Source organism: Pinus tabuliformis, chromosome 4_1, assembly GCF_031772625.1.
Source record: "Pinus tabuliformis cultivar Carrire ecotype Pingquan chromosome 4_1, CPIR1, whole genome shotgun sequence".
Classification (NCBI taxonomy): Eukaryota; Viridiplantae; Streptophyta; class Pinopsida; order Pinales; family Pinaceae; genus Pinus; species Pinus tabuliformis.
The window spans coordinates 917926204-917943205 of record NC_142303.1 but is presented as its reverse complement, the minus strand read 5'-3'; positions in this window follow the sequence as shown (position 1 = coordinate 917943205).

Here is a 17002-nt window from a genome sequence, read left to right as displayed (position 1 = left end):
GTTGATCTATCTTTTCTATCTTTTTATGAGCTGGTTTCATAACATTTGGTATCAGAGCTTTGGATTCTATGGTTTCGCTGCTCCAAATAGGTCATCGTGGCATTTTCACTATAACTTTTTCTTCTTTTTTTTTCTTTTTTTTTGCGACGTTTCAGAAGATAAAAACAAAAAAACCCATTTGAGACGAAATCGCACTGAACCTTGGGTCCAAATTTCAGAGCTTTTCGCGCTATATTTGCAGAGATATGATCTGAGGAAGTTGGTCTTTTTGCAGACTCCAGAATTACATTCCAAACAAGTGACCTGGGGAAAATTGTCATAACTTTCTCTTTGAGTATCGGATTGAAGTTTCGTAAGAAGGTATAGAAAGAGGACAAACTGTAGTTTCTTGTATATATTTTTCAGAGCCAAAGGTCGAAACAGGGACACGTGGCATGTCATACAAGTTCCCTCTATTGAACTAGTCTATAATCAGGTCACTGTGGGAGATTTGGCATAACTCTTCCTAGGAGAATCCAATTTGGATTAGACTGGTGGCATTGGAAAGAGGACACAGAGAGCTACTGCAGGTTGTAATTTAAGAACTGGATGATCCGAAATTACAGAGATACATCAGAGGCAATATCAAGTTCCTACAAAGTAAAAAAAGGTGTGTAGATTTTTTAATTTTTTCTTAAGCTTGGTTTGAAAAATTATTTTGAAGGAATTCAAAGGGCATAGTAGAGCATTATTATCGGTAACTGATGGCCTGAGGAAAGAAAATGCAAACACCTAGTAAGCAACCTGAAAGCTCTAGCATGAATCATGAAGAAGAGGAAGAAATGCTACATGATATATCAAAATTACAAGACCAAGTGCAACAAATGTCACTCTCACAAAAGCTAACAGAAGCTAAGATAAATGGCGTGGAATCTAAGATAAAGGGCGTGGAAGCTAAGATGAATGGAATGGAAGCTAAGATGGATGATTTGAAGATATATTTGAAGACAGATTTGAAGAGAGACATGGCATATTTGAAGATAGACATGGCAGATTTGAAGACAGAGTTGAAAAATTTTCTACAAGAAATACTTACAAATGGTGAAAGGGTAGTAAAGGAAACTCATGATGCAAACAAAAGAAATGTTAATCATGATTTCATAGACTCTAATGTTGGATCGAAGACCCACCATATTCCAAAAATCGATATGAGGAAGTTTGATGGCAAGGATCCCACAACATGGATATTACAGATGGAGCAAGTTTTCGATCTCAATAATGTGCAAAACACACAAAAGGTACGTATTGCAACTTTATATTTGGAACCAAATCAGTTTGTATGGTATCAATGGCTTTGCTCTTGTAAACAAATTATCACTTGGGCAATTTTTATGGAAGAATTGACAGCACATCATGAGGATATAAAAAGCAACACTTTTTATAGCCAATTGATAAGTCTCAAACAAAAGGGTTCAATAATGGAGCACATTGAAGAGTTCCAAAAATTGAACATAAGGGTAAAAAATATTCTAGAGGAGCATAGGATTGATGTGTTCATAGGGACTTTAAAGGATAATATCCAACATGATGTTCGCCTTTGGGAACCTGATTCATTAGAGAACGCATTCAGGTTAGCAAGAAAAATGGAAGGAAAAATTATGGCAACCAGGAAGCATACCACTCACAACTATAAATATGGAAGTGTTGTTGCCCCTAGTATTCCACAACCTATAAGGTTGACACCACAATAATTGGAAGAAAAAAGAGCAAAAGGGCTTTGTTACAATTGTGATAGCAAATACACTAAAGGTCATAAGTGTGCTGAGAAGAAATTATTCTACATAGATTGTGAAGAGGAAGAAGAAAAGGAGAAAGAAAGGTCAAAAGAAGAGGATATACTCCAGGAAGAAAGCCTAAATAAAGAAGAAATTAATCCGACCATATCTTGTAATGCATTGGTAGGAATTACCACTCCTCAAACCATCAAGATAGAAGGACAAATCAAGAGGAAAAAGGTAATAGAGTTAATTGATTCAGGCAGTACCCACAATTTTATTCATTGTAAGGTAGCAAAAGAATTGAATTGCTTCCTATATCCAGCACCAAAGTGTCAAGTGATGGTTGCAAATGGAGGAACAATAAATTGCTCTGGAAAGTGCCATAATATCAAGCTATCCATGGGAGAATATGTATTGACTAGCCCAATGCTTTCCATTCCAATGGGAGGTGCTAATGTTGTACTAGGAGTCCAATGAATACAATCCTTGGGTACAATAGCTTTTAATTTTCAAGAACTTTTCATGAAATTTTCTGCGGAAGGAAAGGAAGTTGAATTAAGGGGTATTGCAGGGAAACTGCGAAAGATAATCAGCTATAACGATATGACAAAGCTTCTAAAAAAAGAACAAAGAGGTGTAATTGCACAATTATGTTCGCTAGATGTTTCCACATCGAAATCATCTATTTCTCCAAATCTCCAAAAAGTCTTGGACAATCATTCCAAGGTATTTGAGACTCCCAAAGGTCTCCCACCTATTCGTGATCATGATCATGTTATTCATCTGATTCCAGGAAGTGTTCCTCCAAACATCAAGCGGTATAGATATCCCTATGCCTAAAAGAGTGAAATTGAACAGATGGTTGCAGAAATGCTAGAGGCTGGTATAATTCAACCTTGTCAAAGTTCTTTCTCTGCTCCAGTAGTATTGGTGCACAAGAAGGATGGATCATGGCGCATGTGTCCGGATTATAGGGAGCTCAACAAGCTCACTATTAAAGATAAGTTTCCCATTCCTATCATTGATGAATTACTGGATGAATTGCATGGATCAATTTACTTCACCAAGTTGGATCTTCGTTTAGGATATCATCAAATCAGAATGAAGACTGAAGACATTCTGAAAACGACATTTAGAACTCATGAGGGTCATTATGAATTTTTGGTCATGCCTTTTGGCCTTACCAATGCACCTTCTACATTTCAAGGTTTTATGAATTCCATTTTCAAACCCTTCCTTAGAAAATTTTTGTTAGTATTTTTTGATGATATATTAATCTACAGTAGGTCTTGGAAGGATCATGTTGAACATGTTGACAAGGTGATACAACTATTGGAGGAGAAAAAATTATATGCAAAAAGATCCAAATGTTTCTTTGGAGTACAAGAGGTGGAATATATGGGTTATATTGTATCTCATGAAGGAGTTAAGGTAGACTCTGGCAAAATTAAAGCCATTAAGGAATGGAAAATCCCCACATCCATAAAGCATCTGCAAGGATTTCTCAGGTTGATAGGGTATTATCACAAGTTTGTTAAAAATTATGGGAGAATAGCAGCACCTCTAACAACATTATTGAAGAAAGATGCATTTTCATGGACTCCAGAAGCAACAAAGGCCTTCGAACATCTTAAAGAGGCAATGTGCCAAGCACCGGTCTTAGCTACACCGGACTTCAAAAAAACCTTTATTGTGGAATGTGATGCTTCAGGAAATGGAATTGGTGTTGTTTTAATGCAAGATGAAAGACCCATTTCTTTTGAAAGTCATCCAATCAAGGGAAAGTTTTTACACAAAGCCATTTATGAGAAGGAAATGTTGGCAATACTACATGCACTTAAGAAATGGCGACCCTACCTAATGGGAAGACACTTCAAGGTAAAATCGGATCATGATAGCCTTAAATACTTTTTAAAACAAAGTTTATTCTCTGAAGAGCAACAAAAGTGGGTCACAAAGATGTTGGGTTATGACTTTGAAATCATCTACAAAAAAAGGGAAGAAAAATGTGGTGGCAGATGCACTCTCAAGAAAGGATGAGGATGTGGAAGAATTTTTGTGCGCCATTTCTATTATCCAACCAGATTGGATAAACGAAGCAAGGGAGGAATGGAAGAATGATGAAGAAGTGTGGGCACTTATTCAAAAGTTACAACAAGATTCCAGTACATCTGATACATTTAGCTGGAAAAATGATTCGTTATGGTACAAAGATCGCTTATACCTCTGTAAGAATTCCCAACTCAAACAAAAGATTCTTATGGAATTACACACTTCTCCCTTAGGAGGGCACTCAGGATTTTTAAAAACTTACCACAAGGTTAAGAAGGAATTTTTTTGGGATGGCCTTAAATCGGATATTCAAAAGTTTGTGGCAGGATGTTTGGTTTTCCAACAAAATAAAGTTGAAACAATTAAGACCCTGGGTCTATTACAACCTTTGTCCATTCCAAGGCAACGTTGGGAGGAGGTTTCAATGGATTTTATCACAGGTTTACTCAAGTCTGAGGGAAAGAGTGTCATCATGGTGGTAGTTGACAGACTTACCAAGTATGCACACTTTTGTGCATTATCACATCCATTTAAATCCAGTACAGTTTCTACTGCATTTATGGAAACAATTCAAAAGCTACATGGAAACCCAAAGATTATTGTAAGTGACAGAGATCCCATTTTCACTGGAAATTTTTTGACATAATTATTTTCTTGTCTCGGTACTTAGTTAGCTCATAGCTCATCTTATCATCCTCAATCTGATGGGCAAACTGAGATAGTAAACAAATGTTTGGAAGGATATCTTCGTTGCTTTGTATCTGATAAACAGACACAATGGGTCAAATGGTTGCCTCTGGCTAAATGGTGGTATAACACTTCCTTCCATACAACAACAAAAATGACCTCATTTATGGCACTTTATGGATATTAGCCACCATCGATCACATCATATTTAAGAGAAAATTGTAAGGTTCAAGCAGTGGAACATCACATCGAGCATCAACAACAAGTCCTCCAACTCTTAAAGGATAACCTCGTGTTGGCGCAAAATAGAATGAAACAACAGGTAGATCAACATCGTAACGAAAGAGTTTTGATGTAGGTGATTGGGTATTCCTAGGGCTACAACCATATAAACAAATGTCCTTAAAGCAAGCTAAGAAGGATAATAAATTATCACCAAAGTATTATGGTTCGTACAAGGTGTTGCAAAAGATTGGTACTATGGCATACAAATTGGAGCTTCCTGCAGCTTCTTGAGTGCACCCAGTTTTCCATGTTTCATGTTTAAATAAGGTTATAGGTGACAAGCTCCCAATTCAAACAATATTGCCAGAACTTGACGAGGAAGGAAAAAATATATTGGAACCGGAAGTAGTCACAGAAACAAGAACTCGACAGCTACGAAATCGATTAATTTCAGAGTATCTCATCAAGTGGAAGAACTTATCCGCTGAAGATTCCACATGGGAGGATGAGAATTTTATACAGAAGCATCTAGAACTACTCAAGCGTTGAGGACACCACTTTTTTGATGGAGAGGGGCATGTTAGGTCCCTATAATACTAGTGATTACCCCATTACTATTGTAGTTATATCCCTTATTAATATTGTTGTGCCCCTATTGTCCCCATATTGTTATTACTATGCCCCATAGAATCCCTCTATTGTTATTTTTGCACCTTTATATTATTATTGTTAGGTCGGTTGGGTTATATTGTGACTCCTTAGACTCCTATATATAGAAAGGAGGTTTTGTCATTTGAATCATCAAATAATCATTCATTTGTGTAATGTTAAGGAGGTTTCCCCCTCGAAGAGGTTGAATTCTAAGGCGCTAATCTATCTTTTCTATCTTTTTGTGAGCTGGTTTCATAACAAAATTGGTGATATTGCCAAAGGTAGACTAGATGATTAAGATCTAGGAAGGCTTTGTCCACTACATTGTAATGGTGGACTAATTCTGGTAAGAATTTGCATTGGAAAAAACTAATAATATCAATCCAAGATCCCTTATTAAGAGAGAGACTGTGTTTTACTACCGTACATGTAAATTTCTCTCATTGCTAAAAGATCTAATAAATTGATATTATTTTTGTTTTCCGAAGTTTGAGTTTTCAAGGTATATCTATGTTATGTTATTGATTATGCTAGTAATTATTTACTTCAAAGCTATTTTATGCATTTAGATTTAATCTCTAACTTTTATTTTAGCTATTTATTACAAAGAAATAACAAGTAGGGATATACCAATTAAATTCCACCTTTTACTATATGTTTCTATGATATGGATGAACCATAGGATTACCATTTATGGATCAATTATGTCCTTAGACAAAACCATAAATACATGTCCAAAATTACGATTAATTTTTTCATTAAAGACCTAAACACAAACTTAACATAAATAAATTATAACTAAAAATATTTAACTATTTCTCACTCAAGTCTTGCACCTTCTCCTTATTTGGAAAAAGGATTCTAGAGTGAGTTACTTTGTTTGTGATGGTTCTACCAAGTTTTCTAAGAGACTACTTTCATTTTACTATGGGAGAATGAGGTCGAAGTAGCAACCAAATGATAACCATCCCATTTCATGGCACTAAATAACTCTCAATAGTTATGTCCGATCAAAACAAGAAAATAGATCAATGGAGCGCATCCAATTCAAGGGTTTTGTACATAAGAAACTCTTAAAGTCATCTCAATTGTCTATTGTTTTTTCTACAAACCCTCGATAATTTATTATAGCTTTTTAATTTAAACCGTGTTTGTCAAAAGAAATGTTAGTATGCACCCTCATCCATTGGATCCAACTCCATCTTGTAACTACAAAACATTTCAAAGACCCTTTCCTTAATTTTTGCAAAAAAAGTCTTCATGAATCCAATTCAATCTCATGTAATCTTATGTTGAAAATGCATCATGGTTAACTATCATTTTTTCGCATGCAACTTAATTACCTCATATGCTAATTACATAATGAATTAAGTGGATGTACTCTTGGTTTTAATTATATTTGGATCAATAAAATAATCTTAATTACCTCATATGCTAATTACATAATAAGGTAAGTGGATGTACTCTTGGTTTTAATTATATTTGGATCAATAAAATAATTTAGATACAGGTAGCATCATTTCTAAAAGGGTTGTTTTAATTTTATTAATAATCCCTTAAGAGTTTTCAAGGGAGAGAATTATGAAGGAGACACATTGCTTTAGTATGTGGATGCAACATAAGAGGAAGGGATGGAGGGTGGCAACCTGAAGACTACAAAGGAGGTGAAGGCAAATAACAAAGATGTGGCTTGTCCAAGAGAGGAAGAAGTGAGTCATAAGTGCGCTAAGGTAGCAGAGAGAGAAAGAGATAAATGAGAAATAATCCAAATAAATCAACAAAATGTTATCAGTTTATAAGAAATGCAAATTCTCATTCGAAACTTTTTAGTGGATTTATGAGTATGGAAGAGTAAAGAGCTTGTTATCAGTTTATAAGAAATGCAAATTCTCATTCGAAACTTTTTAGTGGATTTATGAGTATGGAAGAGTAAAGAGCTTGATTTTTTTTTATAGCAACGCTAGTCTTTTGTAACTTTCTGAGAATTGAGAATTGATAAAAATTAGTGGAGAAATTTACAGGTGTCCCTGTGTCTACACGTGTCTTTCCTTAATTAAATATTTTGTATAAATACTTATAAGGTCATTGTATATTTTGAATATTAATTTGCAGCTTTGCAGGTTGTCTTTCCTTTTAATACCTACAAAGTTGTATTATTATTTTTCTTTTTCAAAGCTAAAATAATTTTTATAGATATCTCATATGTCAATTTTAAAGTTAAGGAATGAATATTAACTTTATAAATTAAATAAATATTGACATCATATTAAAGAAAACAATATGCTTATTACGGCATAATAAATGAATTCCCCAAATCAGAGATATGAAGATAACATTTTCCATTGGGAAGTTAAAACATGGAAATTATATGAATAGGTTATAGCGTTAGCTTGTGAAAGATATCATTCTATTTTATCAAATAGAATAGGAGAGAAAATTTGATATAGATCCATCATTAAAATAGTATGAAAATATTTAATTCCATTTATTGATAATTATATGGATAATTATAAATGGATAAAAGAATTTCTATAAATATTTTAGAATATTTTTATTTTTAATAGTTTTCATAGATAAAAGATTGATATTTATAGATAAAAGATTGATATTTATATTCAAATTAGTTATGTTATTTTTTCTCTTTTAATTAAATTGATTAATTAAAAAAATATATCCTATGAATAAGCGTCATATGTAATGACTTATGGTATTTGGGGTATGTAGTATTAATAAGCCATAGTATTGTAACAAAACTTATTTACACAACAATATGAAGGAGAAAAATTAATTGCCTACTGAAGAATATGGACTTGCATAAAATTTTGGTGGGTAGTAACCACTACTAAGTTGGCACATTTAGGCTTTTACTCCTACATATTAAAGCATTGAAGAATACATAAATAATGGTAGATAGTTATGTTGGAAATAATACTGAGAGGGGGGGTGAATCAATATTATCAAGACAAATATTTCCTTTTTCAACTTCAGATAATATACGCTACTTCAGTTAATAAAAACCGAGTATATACGCAACTTCAGATAAGGAAAACCGCGTATATAAAGCAGACTTATAATTTGATTTATTTTTCAGATGTCAGTTATTAATCTGTGAATCAGAAGCAAAGAAACAGTACTAGAACCAGTGAAACAGAGCAGAAGACAGTCACACACATGAACACAAGATATAAGGAGGAAACCCAATGTGGGTGAAAACCCCCTGCTGCAAATCGTCTCTATCTTCTTTTTAATTAGAAACTTCTCTTTACAATGTTTTGCACTGGTGCAGTCTTTACCAGTACGCAGGCTGCAACCTGCAGAGAGCTACAACTCTCTCTCGTTCTCCAACTTTCTGGAAGGGTTCTCCAACCCCCTTAGTTCTTGTACTAGCTTGAGATATTAGTACGCAGGCTCCTACCTGTAGAAGGCTGCAACCTTCTCTCTGCTTTCAGGGACCTCGTTTCATTAATTTTCTGACTGGATCCACAAGAATATCAATCAAACATCAAGTATTTTTGCATCAATCAAACCCTTTTCACCAATCAAAAACTGAATCAGATAAACATTTCTCTGTCAGTTATACCCAGACCACAGTAACTGTAATCAAACACCAATTCTGAACCCAGAACACTGCAGCAATAAAACAGAAGCAGCTAGAACATAAATCAAGATATGTACGCTACTTCACTATTCATCAATTTGCGTGTATACGCTTCTGTACCACAATCAACCTGCGTATACGCTTCTTTCATTCACAGAAAAAGCATGTATACGCACCTGCAGTTCATTGAACCTGCGTACATATCTATAAAGGATAATTTATTCTTTTAAACATTCAGACATTAGTTAACCCAGATTTATAGATCAAGAGTGCGCCACATATAACAGATCAAAATCATACAGAGATACCAATGTTCAAGCCTTGAGATTTTGATCCATCAATAGTCCTTATCCTTCTCGCACTCAGGTTCCTCCTTCATTCAGATCTAGATCTACACCATAACCAAATCATCAGTATTCCAGATCTAGCACGATATCAAATATTCAATAAATCAGATGATCTCTTGCCACATGATCTCCTTCCTCTTTTATAGTTTTAGACCTTCCACAATACCATGGTCCAAAACCATAATAAACAATACCAAGGGCCCAATACCTGGGGTCAACACATCTGACGAGATACCATGGTCCAAAACCATAGGTTCAAATTCCAAGGACTAACAACCATGGACCAAAAATAAGTTTCCCACCATGTACGCGCTTTTCTGTGCATAAAAGTGCGTGTATATGCATACCCGACTTCTGAACATATAACCCGCGTGTATACGTGTCTTCGGCAAGGTGAAACTGCGTATACAAGATTTCCTTCATTCTGAGCGCCTGAACTAAGATCTGACACCAAAGTGAGTTGCCATCAAGGACAACACCTGTACCATAGGGCCACACCTGTGCTAAAATGCCAACAATCTCCCCCTTTGGACTTGATGGCAACACCAAGATCCTCAAAGTCATTCTCCCCCTTTGTCATCAAGGACAAAGGGCTGTGCTCCCCCTGAGTACATGCTGATATCTCTGTTCTGCTATGCTGAACATGCTCCCCCTGACTCTAGGCAAGATCTGCAAAAAGGTGTTCTTCAAGAAGAACCGTGACTTATACATCATAAAAGACCTTCCTATCATCAAAAGACTCATTACATACAATCATCACCCAACCAAGTGGGGATACATCAGAAATTTACATATGACAACCAATTGCATCAATCATCCCAGGCATAGTGGGAAAACCAAAATAGGCCGTTACATGACCTTGATAAAAAAAAAGACATACATGACATAGAGACGAAATATCAAGACTATGCAAATCACCAATAACTACTATTAGCAGCATCTGACAATCACTGTATATATCAGCAACCATGTTCCCCTTCAGTTCTTCTTTCTGCAGCTGATCCACCTGAACCAAAAACAGCTTGAGTACTAGAACCAAGAGCTTCTAAGGTAATGCCAACAATGCATTATTAGAAGATTATCTGCTCCCCCTGAACCTGTGCCTGATGGTCTCTGACAGACCCATATCAGACTCTCTTCAACCAAAGTCTGTCCTTGCTGATTTTCTTCAGAATTCCGTATACGCGACTGCACCTGCATAAATCTGCGTATGTACGCGGGTTCCCCTCATCCAACTCGCGTACACCAACTTTTCTTTGAAATAGACAAGCTTCAACAGCAGAATGAAGCATCAACTACTCCCATCTTCTGTCTGAGATATTCAAAAGTTTCCCCGGGCAGTGGTTTGGTGAGGATATCAGCAATTTGTTCCTTAGAAGGAACATACTCCAACTTGAATTTTTGCTCAAGCACTTGTTCCCGAAGAAAGTGATATTTGATAGGTATGTGCTTGGTCTTTGAATGCATGACAGGATTCTTTGAAATGCTTATTGCACTTGTATTATCACATAAGATAAGGACAGGTGGAGTACAAGTGATTTGAAAATCCTGCAAGGTTTGCATCATCCAAAGAAGTTGAGTGCAACAAGATGCAGCAGCCACATATTCCGCTTCAGTTGTAGATAAAGCAATCGAACTTTGTTTCTTGCTGAACCAAGATACTAATATGAAACCCATAAAGAATGCACCACCACTTGTGCTCTTCCTGTCATCCATGCTTCCGTCCCAGTCTGCATCTGTGTAAGCATGAAGTGTGAGATTTGTATCTCTAGGGTACCATAAGCCATAGTTTTGAGTTCCTTGAAGGTACTTGAAGATTCTCTTGACTGCCTGAAGATGAGTTTCCTTTGGATTTGCCTGAAATCTTCCAACTATTCCCACTGCATGCATGATGTCTGGTCAGGTACCTATCAAATAAATTAGACTTACAATCATAGATCTATAGGTTGGTTGATGCACTGCTGCCGATTCATCATTTGCACTAAGGCTGCATCCTGTAACCATGGGGGTACATACTGGTTTTGAATATTCCATGCCATACTTCTTCAGAATCTGCTTGAGGTACTTGGTTTGAGACAAGAAGATACCGCCTTCATTTTGTTGGATTTGCAATCCAAGAAAGTATGTCAGTTCTCCAAGCAAGGACATTTCGAATTCTTTCTGCATCACCAAGGCAAAGCTTTGACTCATAGCTTCTTCATTGCTTCCAAATATAATATCATCTACATACACAACAAGTATTAGCAATTTGTTATTTTCAATTTTTATATAGAGATTGCTATCTGCTGATCCTTTTGAAAAACCTTGTTGATGAAGGTATTTATCCAAACGATAGTACCAAGCCCTTGGAGCTTGTTTAAGCCCATAGAGAGCCTTTTTAAGTCTGCATACAAGATTTGGATCATTCCCAAGGATGAAACCATCTGGTTGCTTGATGTATACTTCTTCTTCTAAGTCTCCATTCAGAAAGGCTGACTTCACGTCCATTTTAAATACTTTGAACTTCTGAAAGCTTGAGAGAGCAAGGAACATTCTGATGGCCTCAAGTCTAGCAACGGGAGTAAAAGTTTCTTCAAATTCTATTCCTTCCTGTTGAGCATACCCTTTACAAACAAGTCTAGCCTCCATTTTCATTCAACTTATTTTTGAGGATCCATTTTGTTCCTATGACATTTTTGTCTTTTGGTCTAGGAACCAACTCCCAAGTGTTATTCTTTTCGATCTGCTCAAGCTCTTCATCCATTGCCTTAACCCAACACTCATCTTTGCATGCTTCTTTTACATTTTGCGGTTCAGTGGAAGAGAGCAATGCCAAATAGCTTGAAGCTTCTGCTATTGTTCTTCTTGTTTGTATACCTGCTTCTTTCTGCCCCAAAATTTGAGATTCTGGATGATTCTTCTGAATGTACCTAGATGGAGTCTTCTCTTCTATCCTTATCTGTTCCTCTGGTGCCTCTTGGGGTTCTTCTTCATCATCTGTCTGATTTGGAGAGTAGTCTTCATCCTCATCGATATTTTCATGATTCACTTGCCTAGGGATGTATCCTTTTTCATCAACCACTACATCAATGCTGTCAACAATTCTTCCAAGTCTTTTATTGTAACACTTATATGCTTTTCTGTAGGGAGAATAACCAAGGAGAATTCCTTCATTTGCTCTAGGTTCAAGTTTTCCATCCTGCTCATCAGTATTCTTAATATAGCATTTGCTCCCAAAAATTTTGAAATGCATTACCGAAGGAGTCTCACCATACCAGAGCTCATGAGGAGTTTGAGTGCTATTCACTCAGACATTTGTTTTGTTGAGAATAACAACCGCAGCATATGCAGCTTCACCCCAGAAGGTTGCGGGAGTTCCAGACTCATCAAGCATAGCACGAGCCATTTGTTGGACTGTTCTGTTCATCCTTTCCGCCACTCCATTTTGCTGAGGAGTCCTAGCTGTAGAGAATTCCCTTCTTATTCCATGTTCTTCACAGAAATCAAAAAAATCATTTGAGGTAAATTCCCCACCTCTGTCGGACCTAAGGCACTTAATTTTGTAATCTGATTCATTTTCAGCCAAGGCTTTGAAGGATTTGAATTTTTCGAATGCTTCGTCTTTGTGCTTCATAAGTCATAACCAAACAAACCTGGAGAAGTCGTCAATGAATAATATCAAGTATTCTTCTCCTCGAGGTGACCTTGTCCTAAATGGACCACATACATCTGTATGGACTAGCTCAAGAGGCCTGCTAGCTGATCCTTCCTTCTTAGGAAAGTTAGTTCTGGTTTGCTTACCAAACTGACATGATTTGCATATGGTGTTGTTTGGTATTTTGATATCTGGAAGACCACAAACTGCCTGATATTTGCAAGCTTTCCTTATTTGTGAAAAGCTTAGATGTCCCAACCTCTAGTGCCATAACCAGTGTTCATCATCCTTGCTCAAATAGCATTGTTGTTGTCCTTCTTCAAATATGTATAGATTATTTGGAGTTCTTCTGCCTTTGATCACTGTTTTTTCCTGTATCAAGATCACGAACACTACATCCATTTGATCGAAATATTACCTCGGTTCTTTGATCGCACATCTGACTAACACTTAGTAGATTATGCTTCAAGCCATCAACATACAAAACATTTCCAGCTTTGACCTGTTCTTTCAACTGAGCAGTGCCTTTTCCTTTTATGGCTGCAGGAGTATCATTTCCAAAAGACACCTTTTTTTCCTTTTCTAATGCAGTATATGATTCAAGTTTTTCTTTATCCCCTGTCATATGCTTCGAACATCCGCTGTCGATATACCATATATTTTCTTGTCCTTCTGCATAGAAGGCTATCCCACATCTTTCTGGTTGTGGTTCCTTCATTCTCCATGTTCTGGCACTTGAGGTATGTTCCTTCTGAGTTGTCTTCCAAAACCTGCTCCTGCATTCAGAATCTTCATGACCAAAGTTATTAAAAATAGAACATTCAACTTCATTTTCAAGGGCCGAAAAGTTGTTATAAGTCCTTTTCGTGATTCTAGTCATATTCCTTTGTTTTTGAGCTTCTCTAGTCATGATTGTCTTATAGGCAACACATTGAGATGCTTTGTGACCAAAATTATGGCAAGAGAAACATTGGCCATTGAAGAAACTCCTGTGATTATCAAATCTATCATCCAACCGATTGTAGTTTCTACTGACATCCATTCTTGATGCAAATTGGGAAGATTTTACCTGTGGTTGATTGTAGCTTCTGTTTGTCCTTAAGGTAGCTTGTCCCTGATTTTCTTGATAGTCTTTATTCGTTCTTGAGGTAAATTGTCCTTGATTTACTTGATGATTTCTATTAGGCCTTTGCTCGCTCTTCTTTGCTGCATCAATATAACTTTTGGAGGTAGAAGCTTGAGATGTTTCTCCATTATATCCCAGACCTGTCTTGATTAGTGGAGAACGTTGCACATTGATAATCTCATCTAGAGTTTCAGATCCTTTAACCAATTTAAGATTAATAGCTTTTGTTTTCTCAATCTCCTTTCTAAGACAAACAATTTCACATTCCAATTTTTCAAGATGTTTTTCCCTTTCAGCCAGTTGACATTGTAGAGAATCAATAATTGCAGTTTTCTCTTCTAAGAAGATTTTGAGATTAGTCATCTCTTGAAAAAAACCTTCTACATCTATAGCATCCATGTAGTCATCATCTTCAAAAGCCATTAAAAGTTTATATTCATTACCTCGTTCATCTTCGTCACTATTTGAAAGACCATCACTATCTTCATGAGTGTAATAGCTTTTCTTATTTGAATTTTGTTTCTTGTTCCATCTAACAGGTTCCTTTCCCTTGTCAATCTTATCCTTATGAGGACATTTGGCAGCATAGTGACCTACTCTTCCACAAGCAAAGCACTTGAAAGGTAACTTACCTCGGAATCGTCCAGCACCCCTTTGAAGATTTTTTACAAAATTTGATTCTTCTTCTTCTTCTGACACGTGTCCTGATTCATAGTATTCTCCTTTTCCTGAAGCCTTTAAGACAGCTTCTCTCCTGTCTGATGGACCTCCTTTCCTCATTTCATAAGCAGTAAGAATTCCGTGCAGTTGTGACATTTTAAGACTTTGTAGATTCTCCTTTTCTTCTATTGCAGAAACTTTAGATTCAAACCTAGGTGACAAAGATCTTAAAAATTTTTCAACCACAACAGCCTCTTTTATTTCTTCTCCCAAATTTTTCATACAATTAACAATCTCATCTACACGAAGAAAATAGTTAGCCACACTTTCATCATTATACATCTTGAGATTTTCATACTGAATCCTGAGGGTTTGAAGTTTTGCTCGTTTTACCTGATCATCTCCTTCATAGCTTAGGACAATCTTGTCCCATATTTCTTTTGTTGATTTTAACTGCATAACTTTCACGAATTCTTATTGAGATAGACATCCTAGAAGAGTATTGACCGCCTTTGCATTTGTTTCATATTTCTTCTTCTCAGCTAGATCTGTAGGGGTAGCTGATGGAAAAGTATACCATGTTTCTATGATGTCCCAGATTTCTGTACCCAGAGATTGAAGATAGGCAGTAACTCTTACCTTCCAATATACGAAGTTTGTCCCGTCAAAAACCGGTGGCCTGATTGATGCTTCCCTCTCGTAGTTGCTCATGATGAAAGATCTTCCTTCAAGCGATCAGGCTTCTTCAGAAGGACCTGCTCTGATACCAATTGTTGGAAATAATACTGAGATGGGGGGTGAATCAGTATTATCAAGACAAATATTTCCTTTTTCAACTTCAGATAATATACGCTACTTTAGTTAATAAAAACCGCGTATATACACAACTTCAGATAAGGAAAACCGCGTATATAAAGCAGACTTATAATTTGATTTATCTTTCAGATGTCAGTTATTAATCTGTGAATCAGAAGCAAAGAAACAGTACTAGAACCAGTGAAACAGAGCAGAAGACAGTCACACACATGAACACAAAATATAAGGAGGAAACCCAATGTGGGTGAAAACCCCTTGCTGCAAATCGTCTCTATCTTCTTTTTAATTAGAAACTTCTCTTTACAATGTTTTGCACTGGTGCAGCCTTTACCAGTACGCAGGTTGCAACCTGCAGAGAGCTACAACTCTCTCTCGTTCTCTAGCTTTCTGGAAGCGAGCTCCAACCCCCTTAGTTCTTGTACTAGCTTGAGATACTAGTATGCAGGCTCCTACCTACAGAAGGCTACAACCTTCTCTTTGCTTTCAGGGACCTCGTTTCATTAATTTTCAGACTGGATCCACAAGAATATCAATCAAACATCAAGTATTTCTGCATCAACCAAACCCTTTTCACCAATCAAAAACTGAATTAGATAAACACTTCTCTGTCAGTTATACCCAGAACACAGTAACTGTAATCAAACACCAATTCTGAACCCAGAACACTGCAGCAATAAAACAGAAGCAGCTAGAACATAAATCAAGATATGTACGCTACTTCACTATTCATCAATCTGCGTGTATACGCTTCTGTACCACAACCAACCTGCGTATACGCTTCTTTCATTCACAGAAAAAGCGTGTATACGCAATTGCACTTCACTGAACCTGCGTACAAATCTATAAATGATAATTTATTCTTGTAAACATTCAGAAATTAGTTAACCCAGATTTATAGATCAAGAGTGCGCCACATATAACAGATCAAAATCATACAGAGATACCAATGTTCAAGCCTTGAGATTTTGATCCATCAATAGTCCTTATCCTTCTCGCACTCAGTTTCCTCCTTCATTCAGATCTAGATCTGCACCATAACCCAATCATCAGTATTCCAGATCTAGCACGATATCAGATATTCAATAAATCAGATGATCTCTTGCCACATGATCTCCTTCCTCTTTTATAGTTTTAGGCCTTCCACAATACCATGGTCCAAAACCATAATAAACAATACCAAGGGCCCAATACCTGGGGTCAACACATCTGATGAGATACCATGGTCCAAAACCATACGTTCAAATTCCAAGGACTAACAACCATAGACCAAAAATAAGTTTCCCACCATGTACGCGCTTTTTTGTGCATAAAAGTGCGTGTATACGCATACGCGACTTCTGAACGTATAACCCGCGTGTATACACGTCTTCGGCAAGGTGAAACTGCGTATACAAGATTTCCTTCATTCTAAGCGCCTGATTTGAGATCTGACACCAAAGTGAGTTGCCA